We start from the raw sequence: 26,316 nt of genomic DNA, 5'->3' as shown, positions 1-26,316 counted from the left end.
CTTCTGCAGCCGTTCTTCTTCCAGGAAGGCACTCTCAGCTTGGTTGCTTGCTGATGAGCCCTGCATGCTTCCCCGAGGGTTTCCTTACATCTTTATGAGCATCCTGACACTACCATGGCACCACTGTGTCAGGGCCAGGGCAAGATTACCCAGCCTCAATGCTTTTTGAAATGACTTACAGTGTCAGCACAGCATTTTGTATTTATTTTTCAAACCATTCTGTACACACTTGTCATGGTTTAACTGCAGCCGGCAACTAAGCAGCATGCAGCTGCTTGCTCACTCCCCTCAGCGGGATGGGGTAGAGAATCACAGAATAATAGAATGGTTTGGATATGAAGGAACCTTAAAGATGATCTAGTTCCAACCCCTCTGCCACAGGCAGGGACACCAGTCAGAAGAGTAAAACTGGGAAAATCTGTGAGTTGAGATACAGACAGTTTAATGGGATAGAAAAGGGAGAAAAAAATAATCATGGTAATAATGATTTAAAAAAAAAAAAGTATAGAAAACAAGGGATGCACAATGCAATTGCTCACCAGCTGGACCAATGTCCAGCCAGTTCCCAAGCAGTGGCCCCTGGCCAGCTTTGCCCCGAGTTTCTATACTGAGCATGACGCTATGGTCTGGAACATCCCTTTAGTCAGTTGGGGTCAGCTGTACCAGCTGTGCCTCCTCCCAATTTCTTGTGCACCCCCTGCCTACTTGCTGGCAGGGCATGACAAGCTGAAAAGTCCTTGATTTAGTATAAACACCATTTAGCAATAACTAAAACCATCAGTGTGTTATCAACATTATTCTCATACTAAATCCAAAACACAGCACTATACTAGCTTGTAGGAAGAAAATTAACTCTATCCCAGCTGAAACCAGGACAACACTTTATACAATATCTTTCAGTTGATGTAAATATGGAGGAAATATATCGCCTTATATGCTTTGAACCTCCTCTCTCAAGATTTGCCATGTTGTGAGTTAATCAATCAGGGTGAAAATGAGATTTATTCTTCTGGTGAGAAGGGGTATAAGGTTCATGGAAGAAAAGTGCACCTTGTGTTTTCTGTAGTTTGATGAAGGTGGGGAAGAAGGAGGGGACTGAACTGTTGTTCAAGTGGGTTTTTTTCTGTTAGCTCAGCTGGACTTGTCAAGCCATCTTCAGTTGGGAGCACTCTAAAGGGAGGAATGCACAGCACAGCTATGAGGGAGATCATATTTAATTTAATGCTCTATTCCTTTATTTCTGGCCAGCTGCAATGTGGTACTGAAGAAGTGCTGGAGTCCCCATGCAGATTTTTACTTTCCACAAGGGGTGTTAGGAGAAGAAGGAGAGGGAGAAAGTCTGATGAAAAATGAAAGTAATGACTCCTTTTTAAATGTATACTAGAGTTCAGATCTTAGACCTCAGTATAGGCAGTACCTCACTTTTGAAAATTGTCATTATTTTTGCTGTTTTTTAAAATGAGGTATCACGTTTAATAAGCGTAGAAATTTAGGCATTTGTTTTTAATGTGGTTTTCTGTTTGTCTTTCCCTCTGCCTTCTAGTTTTGTTGTGTATTAGGCAGTTTCAAGCAAATGTGGAAGGTGAAATGTCAATTACATTAGCTTCAGAAAAGTCTTATAACAGTCAGTAGCTGGTATTCAGCCATACAGATCCTGCTCTTGCCAGGGGAAACACAATCAAGGTTCAGCTGTTGTTCATCTCTCCCCGTGTTAGTGGATGGGTAGTTAACAGGCCTGTACGAGGCATATGCATGTGGGCCAGACAGGTGGAGAAATGAGAAGGAAATATTGGAGAGCCTGAAAAACCTTAGCAAAAGAGTTGCAAGTAGTTCAGTAGAAGGCTGGAGGGGAGAAAGACAGGAGCAAAGGAAAGAGCTAGGATATATCACAAAAGTGAGAGTAAGGGCAAAAGTGCAGATATCCAGAGAAAGCAGAGGCTGAAGAGGCCTGGGATGGATGTCTGATGTCTGTGGAGGGGCAGGTTAGAGGCAGGAGAGAAATCTGTGGGAAATCAGGCAGTGCATAGAACAAGCTTGTGAAATGTCTGATCTATTTGAACATTAATAATTTATGTTTAGGAGTGTATATATAACAAAATCTGGGACAGAACATCCTCCTTCTTTTCTCTCTTTGATCTATAGGCCAAAAATGTACTTCGACTTTTACTGGTAGATTAAAAACTGAACCTCAGGATAGCACCTGGGGCTCAGATGGATGGTAGGACGCAGTCATGTTATAGAAGAAGCTGTGTGTTCACATCTGCTGGCTCAGACTTGGGCATCCTGATGCATTTCTAATGCCTGTTCTGCACACACCCAAGTAAACACCCAAGTAAAGATGAAATGCATCTGTCACCTGTTACAGCATTGCATTGGCACACTGATGAACACCAGGAGATGTTGAGGAAAAAAACAAAAAGTTCTGTGTTTTAATGCAACTGTCTTGGAATAAAAGGGAGTGAGGACTCTGGAATTGAAGGTGGAAATCTAAAAGGTCTCCAGGCCTCAGGCGGTCAGATAGAAGTAAGGCATCTGTCCTGTTTGATTTGCAGTGCTTGTGTTGTGCCCCCCTTGAGAGTCAGGGACCCTCCCAGTCCCTCTGGTTTACTCCCAGTAAGAATTTTCAGGAAAGAATGGCAAGTTCAGAGTGGCTGGCAGTGCTGACAGTGCAATTTCTTTCTGTAAGCATTTACATAAGTCAAACCTGACAAGGAGCATAAGCTAAATAATAGACTTAAAAACCCCTGCATAAACACACAATTGGTTTTATAAATATTTGCTAGTGTGTTGTCTAAGTAAGTACACACAGATGTGTAAAGGTAGAATGGAGAGAGTTGGCACAAAATCAAGAATCTTGCAGAACTACGCTTTTTGAAGTCTTACTGATGGATAGATAATGGTTCATGTTCGGTTTCTACTTATGATTAGAAAAGTATCATAGGACAAAAAAGAGTTCTTCTACAGTGTTTGAAAGCTGCAAATGCAACTTTAACCTGGAGTAGCAGGCCTGAAATTAAAACTGGTAAGAATTTTGTTCAAATAAAGAGAAGGAAATGGATTACCCTGCTTTTCTGATCAGGATGATAAATAAGCAACCTAAGTCATGAAAAGCAAATCAAGAACCAGATCACAAGTGCAAGATATGGTCAGAGCTTTGCCAAAGTGCAAAGCTCTATTTATCTAGTCACCCTATCCTTGAAATCAGATAGGTGGTTGAGCAAGCTGCTGTACCAGAGCTTGCTGACTGGTGTGGTTGTGGCTGTCCAGCTATTGCAGCTGTGAGGGTTCTGGATCAGAGCAGACTAACGTCTACTTATCTCACAGGTTGGACAGAACAAGTCTGAATCTGCCTCCATTCAAATACATGCACAAATACTGTATTTCTTATGTATGTAGGGTTATTACAGCAATCATACACATAATTATTGAATGCATTATTCTGGAACTCATGCTATCCGTAACCCAAAGCTCATTTGAAAATCTTCCCTAAGAAAAAGGAATTAGCAGCTATATGCTCTTTGACAGTTTTGTGCATCAGTGACCTCCCTGGCTTCTACATGAAGGTAGTGTTTGTCGCTGTTTCCAAAACCAGTTCTGAAAGGACCAGAACAGCTGGCAGAACTGGGTTTTTTTAGCCTAGAGAAAAAGAGGCTCAGGGGAGACCTTATCACTCTCTGCAGCTACCTGAAAGGAAGTTGTAGTGAGGTGAGAGTCGGTCTCTTCTCCCAAGTAACAAGTAGTAGGAACAAACAATCAAGAGGAAATGGCCTAAAATTGTGCCAGGGGAAGTTTAGATTGGATATTAGGAAAAATTTCTTCTTCAGGATTGTCAAGCATTGGAACAGGCTGCCTGGGGATGTGGTGGGGTCACCATCCCTGGAGGTATTCAAAAGACTTGTAGATGTGGTGCTTAGAGACATGGTTTAGCGATGGACTTGGCAGTGCTAGGTTAGCAGTTAGACTCGATGATCTTAAATGTCTTTTCCAACCTAAATGATTCTGTAGTACTGAACTATAGACCTATGATTCTTAGCTGACATGGATTCTGCTTTGAGGATCTCTAATACACAGTACAGATTGCAGAAGTGAGGCCTGAGAAAGTATGGGAAAAGTATTTTGCAAGTACTCATTGCGTGCAAGAAATGGACTGGCTCAATTTCACACTGAAATCATCCATGTGTTGCAACAGTCTGGTAGATTATTTTTGCTTTAGAAATCTCGCTATGACATTTTATGTTTATATGATCGTTCTATTTTTAAAAGGCTTACTAGTAATTTATTTTAGCAATAGGGATAAAGAGTGCACTGTTAGCTATGGAATATCACCTCTTTTCTAGATGGCCTTGAAAGGTGGTGAAATGTAAGATCTGGTTATGCATTCATGGGGCTTACTAGCATACCAAAGGAGGTCTTAGATTCAGTCTCTTGAAGGCACTTGAGGGCAGAACCCCTGGCAGCATCTTGTGGCTCCCCATGAATGACGGCAGTGATGCCACCTGAAGAGATTTGGGTATCGGGGTGCTCGTGGATGTTGTCATGGTCCTTATGTCCATGCTAGTATCCAATTGGTTGTTTTTATTAATTTTCCCATCTTTACAGTTACTGAATTAGAATAAAATCTTGTTATTACACTTGCGTTTTTATTCACATTGGTTGAACATTCTGCACTGGGAGATCATGGTTTCTTTACACAACATAAAGCATGATGTAAAGGCATTATAGGTTTGCTCTGAATTTGGTCAGTTTAAATCAGACCTTTTAACATTTCACAGATTTTAATTCTGTCATTAATTTGTTATTTATTTTGTGTGCGTGTGTGTGAGTATTTGGGGAAGGGGGTTGTTTGTTCAGGGCTTTTGGTTTTGTTTCAGATTTAACAAGATTTAAGGCTGAAATTTCCTCCAGTACCTACAAACAGCATGACGTATAGAAGTTATAGGCATGCATCTGGAGTGTCTGGCTTTGGTCAGTTTAACTCAGCTCTACAGTTTTGTAAACTTTCCTAGCATTTAATTCTATATACTTCAGAAAATAGTTTTGTGTAGCTACATGTTTCACTAAACTGTTTTCACTGCTTTGCATTAAAGCAAATAAACTAATCACCAGAAAAGACTCATCTCCCTGATCTGATTTTTAGAGAATAGTATGGGTCACTGAGCATGCAACCTTCTGTGTCCCTCATCACGAGGATTTGATATCCTTTTAAAATTTGGTTTCTATTGACTTTGTAACCATGAAGCTAATAACCCTCTTTCTTCCTGCTCAGCCAGGTCTGTACGTTGAATGGAAGGAACTGTGAGTTAAAAACAGTAGATGAAGGCTAGTACTGATGTTTGCCTTTTCAGATGCATGTTTATTGCATCTGCACCATCAAAAATTAAACTAAAATTGCTATGAAAAGAAGAAAAGCTTCAAAATTAGCATGAAGTTGTCAGTCCCTGCGAATTACCCACAAATAGGTTTTATGTGACTGGGAAAAACCTGTTTCCATCAATATAAAACAGAGTACCTATGTCAGTCAGGTTACATTAATGGTAGGTTAGGTTCACTTTTTTATTTTTCCCCCTTGTGATTCTTAATGATGTTTCTTCTGTAAATTTTGTATTTCTTACTTTCTTACCTTTTTTTTTTTTTTCTTTTGTGGCTGGAGGTGCTCATTAATTCTAAAGGCCTGAGAGTGATGTTTCCAAAAGCAGGTAAGTGCTGTGTTAAAAAATTTATGTTTTAACGAGTAATCTCAAAGTCTTAATATTTACTCGTTTTGCTCATTATGCCTTTCGTAATTGTAATCCCTACTACCACCTTTTTTGTTGAAAAGAATATATTGGTGTGAATGTTTATGGCCCAGATCTGTAGATACTGTAGAATAATTTCGTTCATATACCATATTATTAGGGTTCATAGCTAACTCAGAAGAAGACCACTCTGTAGGTGTCTGGGAGAAAGAAACAGTGTGTTTTCTAAATAAACATTTTAAATAATGTTTTTTTTTTCCAGTTTACATTCAGTATTAAATCATACATTGTTTTTTCTAGGAATAACTGAAACCAATAATATCTTGAATTGCGTAATATTTATTTTCATGTTTATTCTTTACCTATTTTTCAATGTTGTCCAGTAAGCTAAGGAAAAATTTGATACTAAGTGGAGATAACAGGTCTCAAAAGAAAAGTTTTCATTTTCAAGTCATATAGAACCTCTTTTACAAAGTATTGATATCTTAGTGATATTTCTTTAATGTCAGCTTGAAGGAAATAAGAATCTATTCTTAATATCTTTAATGCTATGTAAAGAATGCAATTCCAGTGGAATAGAAGCAGCATATTAAAGTATGTTCTATGTCACAACAGTATATAAAGATCTGCTTCAAGTATTCCTGCTTTACAGGAATTATTACTGAAGAAAAATGTATTTGATAACAGTTGAGTTAGCTTCTAAACTTCAATACAGTAACACTGCCTCACTTAGAGTCCATCAGTTGTCAAGTGAACAAATACATATTCAAGGGAACATGGGAGGCACAGGCATAGGAAATTTTCAAACCTTCCTCAGTTGGCTAGGTAGAAAAACCCAACATTGTGAAATGGAAAAGGGAATAATTAATATAAAAAAAGGAAACGAGCATTTGTGAAAAGAGACCTATTTTTTTCTTGATAATGTAAACTTCATCAATGTAATAGTAACTGTGAGTTTGTTAATACTATGTCCACCAAAGTCAGTGGGATTATTATAATGAAGAGGAGAATTAAGCCAAATGACTTACAATTTGAAAAGAAAAAAAGCTTTTTAAAGAATAATGCCATGTAATTCTTTTATTTATTTTTTTTTTAATAGTAATAGTACTCTGTTTTAGCCAGAAAAATTTAAGGGTAGCGGGTATGGTGTTTGCTGTTCTCACAAGCATGTTTGTCTCTTCTTTTGGAATCCAATTTTGAAAAATTGATACAATTAATTGTATCAATTGTACATTGTACAATTAATTGTACAATGTATTGCATCCTCACTACCATATCAAGTGTTTCCCCATGTTAGTAAAAAGCTTGGTTGTGTTTTCTCTTTGTTTACTAATCTAAACAAATTTGAAAACCTGATCAAATCCCATGGAGAGAGTCAGACAGAAATTCCACAATTTCAGGTAACTATTTCTGGGGCCCTTATGGTGATAATATAAAATGTAATTCTCCCTTGAAGATCTGGTCACACCAGCACCACAGGCTGGTCGCAGAGACAGAGGTTACCCCTTTACATACAGTGAGTAGTATGTTTCTTTGTAGATATCCTGGCAATTTAAGAAATTAACTGTTTTTTCTTTAAAAAATCTAGTATGCATTTATTACTTTGTATAGTCTAATTTATGCATGGAGAGCTTCTATTGACCCAGTATGCCCTGATGGCTCTGTCTGCGCTGTTGTAATGTATCATGTCCACAAAATACATATCACGAGTGCCAAAAGGTATACATTTACTTGACAGACTAACAGTCCTTAAATAATTATTATGGCACCATGATCTGGAATTTAAAGACCACTGAATTGATAGAAGTGGGAGAAACTTATTTCTTTCAGACAATATGTTCCCATACAAAATCTGATGTAGAGAATTGAAATACTCTGTTCCCTTTCACCTGAGGATCTCAAACCAATTCAAGTATTTTCTTTAAATGCCTTTTGTCTTTGGAAACAGGAATAAAGATTAAAAATAAATTATATAAATGGTGAGATTTCTAGAATACATATTTCATCCTCAACTTGCATGACTGATCAGACTAAAGTTCTGAGCTTATTCTTGCACAGGTGGGAGACATCTTTGTTTCAAAGACCCCACCTGAGGACCTGTAATAGTTGGTGCTTTAATTAATATTATTTAATTAGAGCACAAGAACAAGACTCAGCCCAAAGCAGTATGATAAATTCAGGAAGGTCTATATAATCATTCTAAAAATAATAGGGTGTAATTGATGTAACTGCTATTGCAGATGGGTCTGAGGGACCTGTGTGGTTGTGGTTCACTGCTCTGAAAAGGCAGCTGGATTCACAGAACTTCTTAATAATGCTACTGAAATTTATTGACATGAAAATGGGATGTCTGTAAGTGTGTTAGGTAAGTATTAACTTCTCACCTTCTCACCATCATTTTTGCTGACTTTGATTTCTTTGCTGACTACTTTTTTCCCAGAACTTTCCATGTAGAAATTTAAACTTCAAGTGTCATTACTTCGCTGAAACTGATTTGTCCTTATTATTCCTCATTACCTTTTATCTTGTAATTGCTTTTTAGAGCTTCATACAATCTGCATATTACATCCCTCTATGTGTGCTTTAGTAGTCCCGATATTTTTTTTATAAGCAGCATGGTCAATATATACAAATGGTAAGCACCAACCTGATTTGCTATCTGCAGTAATTGGATTCTGCATTTAATTACAGGTGGTAATGACATTTTAAGCACCTTATACAGGTGTTGGGGGGGAGGGTTTATGAAATGTTAAGCAACATTAAGAAAGTCTAAGCTTCTGGAGCATTGCCAAATTTCAGAGGTGCCTTTCAACTTCAAATTGCAGTTTTCATGTGAGGATAATTATAGCTCTGGCCACCTGGACTGCTCCCGTTGGAGTTGGGCAGAGCAGAGGAGTAAGCCTGTCTGCAAGCCACACTTCCCATCTTATCTCTTTCTACATGTTTTGATTTAAAATTACTCCAAACATGTTTTGGGTTGTATTCTGATCCCTGAACATACTGCATGGCCATTTTTTTTGGTGTGTGTGCTGGTCAAAACTATTATTATATATTAGCAAGTGCAGCTGAGATTTGGTGACCTTGGAAAAGATATTTGAAGTATGTTGGTGGCCTTTTTGATCTTGGGGGAGTTTTAATTCGTATCTATAATTCCAGCCTGAAAAAATTAGATGGAGATTTGTTTTGGAGTTAATGGGAAAATATGTAGCCAGTCAAAGGAGTTGCCTTCTCCTTCATTACTCATGCAACTTCTCCTGGAAAAAACCTTTTCCTAACAATGGCATTTAAAAGTTAGCATTTCCAATATCAAGGTATGTTCTTCTGTTTCTTCTGTCCTTTCTAAAAGAAAGCGAAAGAGGCAGCAGTTTTATATGTCCTGCAGACACCTAATTCAGTTCTTAATTTCTCCTCCTTTTCTTCCCTTCCTACAGAACCTCTGCTTATTAGTGCAAAAGACCAAAGGCTTATCCCACCTGTGCTTGCACAGTGCTGATTGCCTGCATGCTGCCAGCCAGGTCAGGGTGCCTGAGCTGCTGTTAGGGGGCTTAAGCTGTTCCTGTTGGAACACAGCTTTATTTCTGAGATAGATCTTAAATTCTTCATCTCTAATGGCCTTTCTGGTGTGAAATCCTGGCTTTAGTGACGTCAACAGGACTTCAGTTCTGAGGACTTCCAGGCTTTTGAACTGCCATTTAAGAAGCATATATTTATTGCGTGATACTGTAGCACTTTACCCTGCAAATAGGTGTTAGATGACATGCATACCTTGGGGGTTCAACATAAATGACTCTATGATTGTATGCTATGTAGAACATTCTGCCTATGAAATGTAAAAACAAGCAAATATCTTTAAAAATGTTGTGAATGAAAGTGAAAAAATCAAGAAAAGCTAAAGGTGAAGCTCACACTAATACTTTTCTTGCTTGTCTGTACCAAACTAACTAGCTGACCTTTTCTAAGTATTACAATGTCAGAGTGATTGGCATGCCACAGCTAAGATTTAATTTTCCTTGTGGGGCATCTGTCCTCTGGCTGGACATACAGGTCTGCTTTACATTGCAATTACAAGATTGGGTACTTTTATAGATACGCAGTTTCTGTATTTTTGCGTATATAGAAAGAATATTCTAGATCACTCATAAATGAATTCATAAATAGTCTGTAATACATGGAGCTCATTGCAGTTCATCACACCGATTCTCTCTAGACTGTGGCAGTACTTTTCACTCTCCATACTTGATGCGGAAACCAACTTGTGTGAAGTCATCTCTTAGCTTCTCTACAGTTATACAAAAGACACAGGAGGAGGTTTTGCAAATTAATCGTGACCTTGGTTTTACCTTGGTTTTAATTTTTCAGGAATATTTTTTTTCCTCAATTTTGCTCATAGTCAGCTTGATCTTCAAATGCTTCAGCATCTCCTTATTTCTGTGTGAGAGCCTGGACATTGAGCTTGTCTCGATCACCGCTTACATTCCATAGTGTGAGTCAGAGACAGGAAACTGAGCTTGTCTCAGGCGCCATTTGCATTTGACCATGGGAGGCCTTGATAGGATTGTTCTGACCCCTTTGTTTGAAGCTGATTTAGCCTCCACAAGAATGTGAAAGGATGACTCAAGGATGAGCTGACTCAGAGCATGGACACCACGATATGAGGGACAATGACCCTTGGGGAACCCCAGCTTTAGAACTGAAATTAGTATAATTAATTAATTAATCACTTCAGTAAATTGGCAAGTATCCAGTGAACATGCTGAGAAGTTAATTTTCAATGTTGTTCCCCTTCTCTATAAAGGGACTTATATGGTGACAATCTTCAAATTGTCACCACTGACGTCGAGAGAAATTCATACTGCCTCCCACTCACTCACCACATGGAGAAGCCGAGGACTGTTCTGGCACCGTGCTTTGGGAAGAGTCAAGCAATAGCAATCTATGGATTCAAAAGTATATTTTCTGAAATGTTTTGCATTTGTGGAACCTGTTACAGAAGGTGTTTGCAACTCTCCTGATCACCATTGTTCCCATTTGTAGGTACCATGATATCTTAGGTAAATTTAGTCAGGACATGGATCCTTTTTATTTTTAGTCTCTTCATATTGGGGGAGGAAAAACAACAATCCAAACAATCCAAACCAATCCAAACCAAACCCATCCAAACAACCATTGGGTTTTTATATGAAGGAGAATCCCTTCTTTAACAAAAAGCCTCTCAAAAATGTTGATAGATTTTTTTTTTTGTCTGTGGGCAAATTTTTTGAATAATTATATTTTTTAATGAGGTGCTTTCTCCCCCAACTCCCCATTTTAATGAAAAACAGATTGTACAATATTTTGAATAAATATTTTCCTTAGGATGTGGAATACACAGTAAATTTTTAAGTAGTTTTATTGTCTACCACGATATTCAGGAAACAGCAAATCCTCCTTAACATCCTAATTTCCACGCATAAAACAGCTTAGAGGTTTCCATGGACTGAGGTGTCTATACCTGTGAACTGTGCTCCATGTTCAGGGTTTTACCCTGTACAAGCTGATAGATAGATTACAATTAGAAAAAAATTAATATTTCGCAGAGAGGATTTTGGTGATTAAAGTTAATTCCCTCTGATCTCCCTAGTATGGTGGAAAAAATTAAAATTAATAGTAAATGTTCTGTGGATCAGGTGCACCCTTGGGAAGACATACCCTGTGCATCAGAGAGTTATGCCACTCAAGAAAAAAATAAATACTGGTGGCTCAAAATGGCAATTTCTACTACATTTTTATTTAATGCTTTCTCTCCTGAGCTCAATTTACTTAGCCAGAAAGTATTCTTCTCCTCAAGTAGTTATTATTAATGTGTTCTGTAGGTTTTCTTAGATAAAAAATAATATTTGTACTTAAAGTTTACACTCACAGAAAATATTCTACAGGTGTGAGTTAAAAAAAAATTCAAGTCCTTAGCTGAAGCTAAGGTAATGCGGGTTGTATGCAGTGTGATAGAGAGAAGAAGGGCCATTCACTTTTTAAATAAAATATTGCCCTTGAAATGTTGGGGAAAACTGCACAGGAATTTTGGAAAAGGGCCTTCTGCCTTGTGTTAGGAAAACTGCTGAAGCTGTCAATGTTAATTTTGTCACAACACTAACAGACTCACTCCCAGCAAATGGAGCAGTATAAACATTAAGGGAAATTTAAGGGAAATTTATGCTTTCCTAATTGCAACTGTGCTGCTCTTTTGGGGATCCAGCGCCAGGCTGGCTTCCCCAGGTACCAGGCTAAGATGCTCATCCTAAAAATTCAGCCTCCATGGAGCTGCTCTCGCTCCATGGAGACACCATGGGAGCCCTGGAGTAGCAGAGTGGTTTTCCAGGTGAGTGGCACTGGAGCGAGCAAGAGTCTGCCAGGGGAAGTTGGAATAACAGTGATTCTTTGGAAAACTAGAGGGAATAATTGGATGTACTGTGAACTCTAATAAACCAGACTCCCAGAAGAAAAGGGATTTGAAGGAAAGACCACCTATCACATTTGCCTCAGCTGTAGAAAAGCGAAGCAAAGGCAGTGAGAGATGAACAAAGCAGGCAGATCAGGGAGTAGTAATGGCTTATGGTGTGTTTGCCACAGCTGATGTATGTTTGTTTTCCACTTCTTACCTCCCTGTGCAATCTCAGGCTGTGCTCTTTACTCTGTCCTTGTTTATATTTGATGTCGCAGCAAGAAGAAAAGGTGCCATTAGCTTTTACTTGAAAGGTCATAATGAAGTTATTTTCCTTTAATCTGAGGGATTTCAACCATAGCAAAATAAAATTTAAAAATCTGGCCTAAGTAACCCCACTAACCTGATCATCTCACAGCGAAATGAAGTTAAACATTAAATTGTATGTTGGACAATTGCTGCAAAATTGCTCAACTCGCTTTCCAGTCACTAGTGTCAGTTGTTCTGTCTGTGAAAGAGAATGAATTTCTCCATACTTAGGAAATGATCCTGCAAGTTTTAGCCTGCCATTAAAAAAAAAACCCAAAAAACAAAAAAACCAAAAAAACAAAACCCCCAAACAAACAAACAAACAAAAAAAAACCAAACAAAAAACAAATGTTGGGGTATATTTAAACCACTTTAAATCAGCATGCTGATTATTGCGAAGTATGTGGGTAATCCCATCCCAGCTGGTAAATGCATTGAGGTATCAGATGTGTCGCTGAGCTCCTGAAGATTTGGATGTCTCAGCCGAGCCATGGCAGCTGACCCTAGATATGAGTTTACCTGTCCTAAATACAGAATAATGCTCTAAGCATCGTAGAAAAAGGCTTTTCCCCACATTTGGTTTAGGTTAAGAGAGCATACCTTGTCAGTTTAGCTGAAATACTTCTTAAGCTGCAGGAACTCAACTGTACGGCTGAGCCTTAAGTACCTTTTTGTAACTTCAAGCATAAGCTTATGTGGTTTGCTGAGGCAGGGCTTACATTTTGAAATTAATGCTAACATTTATGCATGTGCTTAGTTTCCAGCACTGTCAGTACTCACACTGGACTTGGGTTTATCCATTGAGAGGCTGAACTGTACAGAAGAAACAAACCTTGCGGGATAGTCTTCCGTGTAACTGTAATTCATAAAAATCTGCAAAATCAGGTCTGCAGGTTCAAATATGTCCTGTAGCTATTTTATGGCTTTGACAATGTTACCTATTCATTTTGTCACTTTCAAATTTTTTTTTTTTTTTTTTTTTTTTTTTTTTGTTACTAGTAAGGTGTTTCAAATTAATTTTCAAATTTTATTCTCTGTTGATCAGGGGAAAAAAAAGAAGTATCTATACAGTGTTAACATGAATATTGACCACAAGGTGAGCAGGACCCTCTTTTTTGTCAGAAGCTTGCTTGTCAGCATGCCAGCGATAGATCAGATGTAAAGAAAATCACTTCTGCAAAACCAATTTGCTAAGGAGCTTGTAAAATCCATTTTTAAAAAGTTACTGAGGCGAAAAAGTGAAGGACCAGCCAACCAGATATTTTGATCTTCTCTTCAAGGTCAAAAACTGATTACTAATTCATCAAATACCTTACTGGTAGCACTGTTTGAAGAGCAAACAACTCTGTGCAGATGTTCTACGTAATAATTCTAATGCCATGGAAAGACGGGTAAGATAGGAACAAACAGAATTTTTTACTTACTTTTGGCAATGCTACAATCATAGGAGCTGTGGTCTTCAAAGCACTGGCAGCCCAGTTCAGTACGTTGTCCGTTGCCATTACAAAAAGCAGGACACCGGAGGACACTGAGGATTTCTTCCTGGTTTTCTACATGAAACACTCTGTTTCTGATTCCTAGCACTCTTCTTTCACATTCATTTTCCAAAAGGGCTATCAGTGCCCTCACTGAAGCCATGTCATCTTTGAGCTGCAGATCTAAAAGGCATATATCAATTGCCTCATTCATCTGTTTTCCAAGGAGATCTTTACACACTAGGCCAATAGTGGAATTTGCAAGAATTTGGTGGCAAATCTCCAGAGCTTTGGCAGCTGTTATGCCATTGGGCGTGGGCCATGACAATGGAAGTTTCATCCAAACCCCTTCAAAGTAATCCTGTGGGAAAAAATATGCAAAGCTGTCAAAATCTCTCTGGCTTGGGCCATGCAATGGATGAAAGGATGAGTATTCATAATAGTTATCTTGCCTTTTTGCTCTCCTTGGGGCTTTTGTTGGTTTGGTAGAGTTAATGGAACTGTTTCTTTTCATGGAAACATTATGTGCAAGAGGTTTTAATTGGTCCTTGGGGCGACCGCGCTTTTGGACTGATTTAGGCAGAAGTCATTGATCAAAAGACTTGGTCGACAGCTTCTCATCTTTTCTTAAAGCAGACTCTATTTCTAAGCGAGTGACAAACTTGGACGTAACATCTAGATGCGGGATTGCAGAGCTGTAATCCACATGGCCATAATGGCAACCAGAGGATTGTGGGAAGGGTGTCTAAAAGGCATTCAGCATGTTTATGGACTTAGTGCTCTCCTGACATCTGCAGTAATTTTTTCTTTCCTTTCCCTCAGAAGGTGCTGGAGTCTTATCAAATAAACTCTTTCCTGGAGGTATTCTGATTTAAAAATAGAAAGAGATTAGAGGAAGGAAACTTTCAGCAAATTAGTTTACAATACCAAGTAAACTTTCTTTCCCTGAGGCTGGGGAATGTATAAATTCCCAATCTACCAAAGTACTTAAGAAAATGCTTAAGTTTAATCTCTGTTTTCTTTAGTTGTTTTTGCACTGCCCTTCTTGAGTTGTCATGTACATTTTTAAGCACTTAGTGGGGACATTTGAGTAACAGGTGCTTAAGTGCATTGCTGGAGCATTGCCTAGCTGTTTGACTTCTCCTTGCAGAACCTTCTTTAAGGTGCAGGTTACCCTTTGCATATTATACATGAAGTAAGGCCTTGGATTTGTCCCTGGTGTGACTTGGGTACTGCTTGGAGAATAAAAAAACAGTTGTATTTGTTTCAAATGCTTTCTTACGAAAATCTAATGGGTTTTCTTCCTCTCAAATATTTTTATGCATATTTCATTCTTGCCTTCTAATGGAGCTTTCTTTGCGTTTTCCTTTTGACGAAGCAGTTTTCTATGGATCATAGGGCTAGACTATCGAATAAGGTGAGGTGATTACTTTTTTTTTTCCCTTTTTAATTTAGTCCAGCTTTAATGATGGATGAACTTATAGAGGGTTCAGTTTGAATAAACAGCCATGATTAAAGTTTCTTCAGAAATTTCATGAGCACAAAATCTCTTACTGATCTTATTTGTGTAGCACAAGAGGAATCCTGGAGCTTCATAGCAAAGGATATGCTTCTTGTCTCAATAGTTTGCAGCAGTTCGCTTCCAGCCAAATTTGAAATAACACCAAAATTTTAAATTATTTTGGCATTAATTTTGTCTTGCAGCCAGAAGGTAGATGATACTTCAGGGAAGTGAAAGCATTTGTCAGCATTTTGGAGCCACTAGGTACTGTTATATAAAATGCAATGCCTTTTGTCAAATTTTTCCAAAATACATTGAAAATGGCATATATGATTTTGACCATTGATACATACTAACTTTAAAATAAAACATCACAGTGACACAGGAAAAATGAACCAATTTCTCCTTCTGAAACACAAGCCCAGACATTTATGAAACCATTTTTCCCAGTGTGTGAGCACAGCAGAATACAATGTAATACAACAAGATGGCATTCATGCTCACAGAAATGCACAAGCTATTCTGCACTTCCCTGCAGTCTAGGATGATAAAACACATTTGGTGATTGAGGGAGTGCTGGTGCTTTGGAGAACGCAGTTTAGTGTCTGAGTGGGCACCCTGCGTGCGCTGTTCTCCTGGCTCTGCAAGGTGGGGTTACCTGCATTTGGAGCTGCCCAGACTCGCATCATGAGCTAACTGCAAACCGAAACTAATGCAGAAGTAACTCTTTCTTTGAGGGAATACTACATAAACTAGAGTCCAGGGTTATCACATACTCAATAAAAAAATGAATAAATAAATAACACATAAACTGCTCCAGAATCAGGACAGAAACTTAAAACAGAAATGAAGATTTCAGTAAACCGAAGCTCTTTTGTCTTGAGATTTCACTGAAACAAATTCCTTTGTTATTCCCAAATACCTCCCTTTGGTCAGCCCTGGTCGACAGGATGGGGATGTATGGTGTGGAAAGGATGGACCCACTGGAAACCTCATCCTTCCTCACAGGCATGCACATATAGACAGCACCTCAGTGAGCTGGAATGTGCCTTCTGTCGCCTAAATAAGATGACTAGACTATCATTCCTCTTAGCTGCCCATTATAATCAAGGAAAAGCTAAAGACAAGTTTTTCAAACTGAGTTGGATGTTCTCATAGAGAGAGACTCCAAAACCAATAGCATTCCTGCTGGTTTCTTGAAAGACTTGAAAAAATAGCTTGTAAAATCTATTTTACTTACTTAAAATAGTGTTTTAAAATTCAGCTCTTCTTTGCCTGGATGCTGTTTAAGGGCTGGGAAGCTCTGATGTTGTTTTATTGTTTGGAAGTCGCATTGGAGAGCTGGTCTTTAAAAGAGATCTGTGTCATTCAGAGCCCTGCAGATGCTTGAGAGAGGTGGAAGCCAGAAAAAGAGTTGAACTGCCAGATGGTGGGCACTCAGACTAGCTTCACGTGCTGAAGAAAACCTAACATGCTTTCAGTGTTACTTAAAATGAAATTAAAAAGAACAGCAGAAAAATTGCCCTCTAGGTTTTGTTTTTTGCTGTGTTATTTCTCCATGGGTGGATGAGCGACCGATCCAGTCTCCTCTGAAGGTGGCTTTAGCCTTTCTGCTGGCTTGTTTTTTTAATCAGGGTCTGGAGGGTTCTTGAGAGTCCATCATTGAGGGTACTGCAAGGTGAAACTCATCACCTCTCTTGCCCTTCTCACTTAGTAGGAGCTTTTCCTGCCTTCCCTGAAGTATCTTCATTATATGTGCCAAGCACTAGAAAACTCCTCACTGTTTTACAAGTAAAATCCTATATAGTGTGCTTTGGCTTCTGATCTTTCAACAAACTTGCTTTGAACTGGTCATCCTAAGGAACTTGTTAGCCCCTTTTTGTGTAGTCAGCAGTTGGTTGGTTTTTGCACCAAACTACTTCTCCATTTGCCTTTCCAGAAGCAAGCTCTCACTGATAATCACATCATTAAGATGGTAAAGATGGCTATTGAATTCTAAATAGTACAATTTGTAAAGACAGGTGAAAATTGCCATTAAATTGCCATTACTTAGGCCCATTGAATATAAACAGAATATGGAAGAGGTGTTTGTTTATTTTCTGAAATGCAATAGGTCTAAATATTTATAAATATGCATTTATAAGTATTTATGAATTTTTATAAATAAATCTATAAAAAATATATTAAAAAACCTATTAAAAAATTGTGCTAAATTCCCATGTACAGATTAAGTGGTATGTTAAGGTCGTTCGCCTTATTTTTCCTTATTTGCAAAACACACTTCACAAACAAACCTACACAGTCAACCTATTAGGCATATTTAATGTTCAGCAACAGGAATTAAAATGTTCAGCTATAGGAACTAATAAAGACAGGGATAGAGATAAGGATAGGGATAGGAATAGGAATAGGAGTAAGAGTAGGAATAGGGACAGGGACAGGGGCAGGGGCAAGGACAATGATATGTTAGAGCACCAGACTCCTGCCTTTGGTTCCAGACCATCTATCTCAGAAAGTCCAAGTTTTCAAAGCTCACTATCATCATTAGTAGAGTAGATAGTAAGTTTTAGCATGGTACATATATTACCACACTTTGTCAAAATGTAATATTTAATCTATACTCACATACTGTAATTAGTGTTCAGGAATAAAAGAACAAGGGAAATACCAAACCGTTAATTAATCACTATTGTCAGTTATCTACATTTTCTAATGTGGGTGAAAACCGCATTTTTTTAACAGCTGAGTGAGATCTTAACACAGGTGTTAACATGACATCACTTACAAATATAAAACTTATCTCTCAGTAGCTGCTTATGTGTATTGTGCTGACTGAAATTAACTCCTGTGCTGTTAGGATGGTAATGGGTCTCCAGACTTCCCTTGCTAGATTAAGCAGATCTCTCTGTCAGGTCATTAGGGGAGTATGTAATGAAGTAAACCTATCAACACCCCTTGAAACAGTGCTACAAAGCATCTCCCATGGGGGATCCTCTCTGGCTTTGTACCTCCACTCCTCTATGAAGTGTTCCTCGGGCACATTGCTCAGGTCGTTGTGACTGATCCCATCAAAGAGGCCACACAAACCTCTGGTGCTGTTGAAGTCGCTGCCCAGCATCCTCACTGTCAGACCTATTCCCCACTTGCTCACATCAGCTCAAACAAACGCTCCCGAAGGGAACAGGATCTGAAGAGGCAGAAAAAAACCCTACTGAATTAACGCTGTAACCGAGCTTTTTATGCAATAGAAACTGTCCCTTTTTATAAACAGAAATATCGAAGTAGGACATTGGTGATGGCAGAGGTAATTTAAGATCACTTAGATACACTATAAATATTTATTTGTGCTATTATTTAGCTTGCTTTCAGTTTCTGTGGTACTAATAGCTGATAGCATTACATAAATATGAAACTGCATGAGTACTTTCTTTTTAAATTAATAATTACATCCATTGAAGTTTTCCCACTGGTAAGTTACCAGCTAATTTTTGAAGTGATTTCCAAGACAATAAGACCATCCTTGTGTCTTTGCCTGGGAAATAATTTCTTTCAGATAAACTGCCAAGTGTGAAAAACAGCTTTCTTCCCTCTGAAAAATCGTTTCATTTTCCAAGGCCGGATTACCCAGAAAATGATTGTGTTTTAAAGTGGATAAAGCAATTTTCTCATTAAAGAACTTGTGGTAGGCTTACACTGACCTTTAAAAGAAAAAAAAATCTTGAGGTTAAGACAAAGAAGTAACTGTGTGGATAATGGATTTTTCAGATTGGTGTCCCAACCAAATAATAAAAAAAAAAAAAAACCCAAAAGAAAAAGAAAAAATCTATTCAACTGAAATGTGGTTTTGTTTGTTTGCTTTATTTTTACAGGTAAAATGAAAGTTATTTTGAAACTGATCTGGGCCAGGAGTAGGAGCACTCTATCCTGATAAGTAACCTTATTTTTTTTTTTTTATCCAAAATTAAATGTTTTCAGTTAATCTTAAAAAGTACATTAAAGAGTTGGAAACATCTCATTACAATAATATCAAAATAATTATTTTCCTTTTTCAAAGTGACCCCTGCTTAAGTATAATTTATGCAGCCAAATAATGGCTGTTGATTTTCTTTCTTCCATTGGGGATTTTTTGGTCCTTTATATGTTCCTTCTCAGCAAATCCATTCACATCTGTGAAGAAGCAACTAGCTTATGTTTGTATTTTTGTGCTGGACTCCAAAGTTCGCATTTTGGCTGAACTAAACAATAATCTTCTCCATTTTAGCTTCCCAGACATCTTTTCAGGCATGAGAATACTTTCTGAGGAGCTCTCCATGAGTGATTTCCTTTATCAACTGCAAAGTGTCACTGATTGGAACAACAGCTGGGAACATTATGTTTTGAACTCAGGCCCTCTGTGTTTGACCAGCAACCTTTTTAAAGCATCCTTTAAAAAAAAATATTTGACTTGGTGAATAATGGAAGCTATCATATAAATTAAGTTCTTTGAAGACATCAGAAGGTCTTGACTGCACATCCTCCTTGGCTGTACCTTGACCTTGGCTGTGTGTTTTGCTTCCCAAGGTAAGCTTAAAAAAAAAAAAAAAAAGATTCCACAACATAATGCTCAAAAGGCCTGATGAGTTATTTTTTTCTTAGTGACTTGATAGGTAGAGCAGGAGAACTGCAGTTGACACAGTGCTGGGTAGGATCTGATTTCCTTCTTTAGATAAATTTGTGCCTTCTAATTACATGCTTTACTACAGGGAGGAGCATTTCCTACAAGGCTGTGTACAAAACCCTTGCAATCATGACTGCATTAGCTGCTTCGGTCTTCCATACTGTCTGGATTAATATATCTAGATGTGGATTTATTTCAGTGATTCGGAGGGCTGTTACTCTTTCTCCTCCTCAGGCTGCCTCAGGCAAGGCATCCCATCTGCTACTAAGGAGCTAAAAGCTGCCCAGGTTTTCTGTAACCCACCTGGATTTAATGCTGCCAATTGGTTGAGGCTTCAAAGAAGTTTTTTTGAGACCTCAGTTTTCAGAGATATGCAGTGACTGGCTGCTGGAAGCTGTTACCTTGCACAGGAAAGAGAGTGACTTAACCAATTCAAAGCATCAGCCTGAAAAAGCGTAGGAGCTGCAGGGGAGCCAGCTCCTGTGCTGTGCAAGGTTGGCAACAGGCAGCTGTTGAGCAAATTGGGATGCAGCATGTGCTATGGCCTGATCAGGGATCGTGTTTGTTGCTGCACAGTTCCTACACATTCCCATTCAGATCAGGGCAGGATTCAGGTTCATGTCCTGGGTGTGTCACAATTTGTTTTGCTGAGACTTACATGAGGTGTAAATGAGAATAGGGATTCCTTGCTAAGATTATTCTAGTAATGAAAGAGTAATTATGTAGCATTCAGTCGCAAAATGAAATGACAGCTTGCTTCCTGCTTTCTCCTTATTCTATAATTAACAGACATTCAATTACTGCCTTACTAAGATCTATTCCAAGCGAGATCACAAGAACAGCCAAGCACAGGCATTCCCTGCATCATTCTGGCTCTATTGTAGACCTGTCTTCACCTAAAACGTTTCCTGGCAACAAATCTTGATAACAACTCTAAGATAAAATTATCTTCTTGGCCATAATTTATGGCTCTTCTCCTCACCAAAGCCCCTGGTGCAGCCTGCTTTTATTCTTCCAGTGACTTCACTGGATTAGTGTGGATAAGTGATACTCGTGCAAAGCATCTTGTGGCCATACATTTATTAGGCAAATACTTGAAATTGTACCAAATGTACATTTGCAGCCCATTTTCATGGCTTTTGGGGGCTATCTGGATCTAATTAATACTGTCTTACTGTTCTACTCTAAAACTACATTATTCTGCTACCTCTGATCTTCCCTTGAATATTTACATCATAAGCTCTGCAAAGAAATTTGCTTTATGCAGTACAGTTGGGTAGTGCCTAGCATAAACAAACTGAGAGTGGATTGCCGTACTTTAGAGAGTAACAATACTGGCACTCTGCTATGTCTCTGAGTAGTTACCAGAGCTATTTGTTTTGTTTTTCAGTTTGTTAAACTAACACTTTAACCAGCTTCTTCCCTGCATCTTGTTTTTTGGTACATTTGCCTGCAGGCACTCTTATGGCTTCAAATAGGTATTTTTGTAGTGACTTCATTAGTAATTCAGAAATATTAACCTCACATTTTTAAAGGACAACAACAACAGAAGTACTCAAATATCCACATACTGTTATTTTTCTCCCTCCTTAGGACTTTAGGATTTTGACATGTGGTGATGCCTTGGTGCTTTGGATGGCTAACTGGGCTCTGCTCTCCCGGAAATGGCCATTGCAGGTGTCCAGCACCATGGTGTCACCCCCTTCTCATGCAGCCATGCCAGAATTGCAGGCGGTGGCGGAGCGGTGGCCTCCGCAATCCCACTGCCGAACGTGCGCTTCAAATGCCTGCGACACACTCTGGCACAAAAGGAAGGTGCCGATTTTATAGTTATCGTAGCGCCTAAACAGCAACAAACAATAAGAGGACTTAGAGACCCAGAACATCCAGAACCCATGTGACGGCTGTTGGTACTTTACAACAGTGCTCCTTAATTAGACCAGTGTGGTGGCTGGCCTTGAAGGAGGGAAAATCACCCCAAGGGGAAGCGTTTCTCCAGCACTGTAGCCAAGGGAACGCTGTCACAGTTATTAGCTGGAAGTGTGTAAGAATTCATGTGAAAAGTGGGTAGCTGTTTCCCAGCTGCTGCTATGGCAATGGGCATGGATAAAAAGGATAAACATTTGATAAAAAGCAAATGGGAAAAAGTCCCTGGCTCCAGGCCTTAATAAATATGTTTTGGTTCTAACTGAATGGTTTACCGAATGATATTCTTCAAAGCAAAATCAGTGCTCAAATAACCTTTTCTGTGACTAATCACCAACTTTTACAAGACTGACTGCAGCTAGGTGAATACTTCATATGAAAAACTGGGCTTCTACTGAAAACCTGTTAAAATGAAGTTGATTCCTCCCCTCAACAACCTTCCTGTAAGCACAACTTTTGCTCTAAACGGATTGGCAATCAGCACAGTGTAGCATGTTGAAAAATCGGAGACTTTCGTCTCTCTTTACAGAAAGTCCTTGCTCCATCTGAGTAAGCAGAATAACTTTAATGACTTTGCAAGTGTTTGCCCTCTTCACGAGCCAGGTAAAACTCATCCCACCTGTAGCCCTTTGGGTTTCCTCAACAGGGACCTGTGAGAGAATCTTCCTCTGCTTGTTCTTTGTTTTCTTACTCCATAAGCTTGTATTATTCTTACTCTATTTTATCCTAATGTGAGGCGTAAAGGTGAAGAAAACAATAGCTTTATACTTTATATATGTTTGGAGTTTTCTTCTCACAAGCCAACAGCTGCCATCTTTTAAAACAACGGATGATTCTACTTCCCTTTAAGGCACTGCATTTAGGTTTAAATGTGATTTTTCTGAAATTAAGTAATATGGAAACTAAGCTATAAGCTTATAAGTAGTATTATTTTCTTCAATAAAAAGACAAAATGTAAAAAGGAATGTATAAAATACCACAACTAAATAACAGGTTTATTTTTAAGCATTGTCATACAAACATCAATATTTTTTCAGTCTGTTAGTGTTTCCTGTACAGAGGAACAAATGGCTTAAGAACTACATTTTTTTAGCATGTATATATCTGCATGTTATTTCTCTTCAGATTAAAAGCCATAGAAAGCTGTGTAGCTTAAAACACAGTAAGAGTTTAAACTCCAGCTGCTTTTCTCTGCTAGAAAATACATATGACTTTATCTTTTATCTTAGAAAACTTAGTGAAGTTGGCCAAAAACCGATAAGATTTTGAATGATTCTGTCTCATCTTATTTTCTAATCAGGTACATAAATCCTAAGTACACTGAGCAGTTGCTGTTGCTAAGATTGATTAGAACTAAGGACAACATAAAAAAAAGATAATCTCTTTTAACATCAAGTACTAGCTCCATTTAGGCATCTTCACAAGGGGGACAGAGGAGACAGGGTATTTTATGAGAATCACCTTCCATGGTTTCCTTCAACAGGGGGAGTTTAGAAGGAGAGAGGTTTAGGGAGGTTGATGGAAAATAACGCCTCAGAATGGCTGTAGCCAGACTGATCAGTGGTATGTGGTAAATAAGACTGTATTACCATATGCATATAAATATCATTGCTATTATGAGAGCTATTTACTGCTTAATAAGCATTGACACCCCATCCAACTTGCCTGTAAGTCACTTAGAGTCCTTCAATTAAGTCATGGCATAGATTGCATAGTGGTTAACAAATCAGCAATGTGTCTAAATTGAAGTTTTTAGCTGCCTTTGAATTACTTGAATGGATAATTGCAGTCAGGTAAAATTTTGTGGTGTTTATACATCTGTAATTCTCATAATGATTCTTTGGACAACATTTGAGAAATTGCTTGTGGCACTAAAAGCATGAAGTACAGTTACTGGAGATTTTGCACAAGAGCTCTGTGTATTCTTTCTGAGCCAGGTGCCACTACTTGTATCTAAATTGGCCTCAGCGCACTTCCTCATCCTGCTTCACTACTAGTCTGCAGCAATGGATCTACCGGGTGGAAAGGGATTGCCTCTCCATCTATGCGTTTGGGTTGTTTCTCAAGGGATGCAGGAAGTTCTTGTCCTAGCATGAAGTCATGGCTCAAGTTATGCTCTTAATCCAAGAATTATAAAATACTCCTAAATCTTTGGTTTTGACAGCAAGATGCTATAGGAATTATTTCAGTTGGTTTATTGTAAGAGAGTGACAGAAAGGAATATAAATATATATAAGCAATTGCTACTAGTAGTGTTAGATTAACTAACACAATGGGCTTAGTATTCACAGAATCACAGAATCATTAGGTTTGGAAGGGTCCTCTGGTGATCACTGAGTTCAACCCCCACCCAAGGCAGGACCTAGAGCAGGTTGCACAGGAACATGTCCAGGTGGGTTTTTAATGCCTCCAGAGAGGGAGACTCCACAACCTCCCTGGGCAGCCTGTTCCAGTGCTCTGCCACCCTCAATGTAAAGAGCTTCTTCATGTTGGGGAAGCTCCACTTCATCTTTTTATTAATTCAGTTATTAATGTTGCTGCTCCTAAAGATTTCCCACCACAGTTTTGGCACCAAAAAATTTGATTTGTTGACATGTCCCTCCAGGCTCCCTCTTTCCTTGCTAGTAAGATCTATTTTAGCTAGTTGTGACCCTAGGAAGTATTGGGTGATGCTGGAGGATGTTCTCTGGTTTCAGAGTGCTCATCACTAAAGGACTAGTCATGTTGTTCCCAGGGACCAAAGCTGTTGGGTTACCTTCACAGTCACTGGGTGCTTGGGGATATATAAACTTCTACAAACTATCCAAAAGAACAGCACCACTGGCAGGGCTGCTTATGCCCAGAGCTTAGCTGCAGGTTACTACAATAAACGCCATTAAAGCCAACCAGAAGCATGAAGCTGTGCAAGCTGAGGGATTTTGTGATTGAGCAGGAAATGGTGCCATTGGCCCTGTGATAATACTGATGGATGGATAAGCATCAGTGTTTGAGAAATCTGAAAACCCTTTTTCTTTTGTAAAGTAAAATGCAAAATAACATGAATGATATATATAGTTCACCAATGAAGAAATATTTCCCTTTTTATATTTTTCCTTAAGAGGATTTTCTGCATATTTAGTTTTAAGCTAGTACTTCATATTTAAGAATCTACAATTTATGGCATGAAAAGCTTTTCTATTTATAATGTGCCATAACTTGTAATGAGGGCTATACTTTTGCTTTACCAGGCTTTCACATTTGTTGAATTTAGAAGGTACTTTGCTATAAAGGGAAGTGCTCTCTCTGGACTTCAGCTGGTATAATTAACGCTATTTCACATCTATGCTCCAATATACGCAAATTGATTGTGCTTACGCTGTAAAATATGACACATTCTTCTTTGATTTTCAGTCACTTCCTTTGGTCAAAAAGGAAGATTACGTGATAAATATTTCTACAGAAATATGTTAGCAGGAGGCATTCCAAAGGGGAGTGTTATCATTAGAAGTAGGAGTTAGATATTTCAGTTATCTAGTGAATAGCTAACTACCTCAGGTGTAATGTGAGCTCAGTATGTCCAACTACAAACTGTTGAAAATATCACTATAGAAGTTACAAAATGAAGTATTGAAAAATCTCACAAACAGCCTATATATTAGAAGTGACCATTTCAGCAGGAACATTTTACTACCAAAAAAAACCAACTTTCAGTATTTTGATTTTCATGACATTTTAAAATTATCTAACCAAAGGGTGCCAAAGGGTGCCAAAGAGACAAGTGGTCGCCACCTACCCACAGCAGCTCTGCCTACATTTCAATCTCAGTCTGGTGGCTCCTTGTAAGCTGACCTACAGGATTTGTAGTGGAATAAATGGATTTCCATAGGTTATATTGTTTGATGGATGCTCTGCTGTTGATCTCAGAAGCAGTTCTGATAGTTTATTAAGCTTCGTTTGCTGCTGCCTTTGTAGCTATATAGAGATGGGTAAAGTCTGCTGTTCCCTTCAGTTCTTTTTGACTAATTGTGGATGTTTCTTTTCTTTCCTGCGTAATGTTCTACCCGAGCCAGTGTCTACAGTTCACTCATAGTTGACATAGCGCCAGGTGCCCAAAGAGCTGATGCTGTAATCATCCTCACAGCCTATTGCCCTGTAGTCCCTAGGTGAAGTTTCTCTTAGCTTTTTCTCTTCTCTTGCTTCACTGTTTGCAATCTGCAGATCAGTCTCTTTCTGATACTTCTTTATTACTGAGGGACACTCATAGGATTTCTTACTTAAGTCCACAAGATTTTTGTACAATTCTTCACATCACCTAA

General features: G+C 38.5%; 1 pseudogene; it reads right to left on the bottom strand.

The window, feature by feature from the left end:
* Positions 1–26,316, bottom strand: part of LOC115608270 — a 194,036-nt pseudogene that overhangs the window by 87,096 nt on the left and 80,624 nt on the right.

Source organism: Strigops habroptila, chromosome 5 (assembly GCF_004027225.2).
Source record: "Strigops habroptila isolate Jane chromosome 5, bStrHab1.2.pri, whole genome shotgun sequence".
NCBI lineage: Eukaryota > Metazoa > Chordata > Aves > Psittaciformes > Psittacidae > Strigops > Strigops habroptila.
This window is presented reverse-complemented; position numbering and strand designations above follow the sequence as displayed.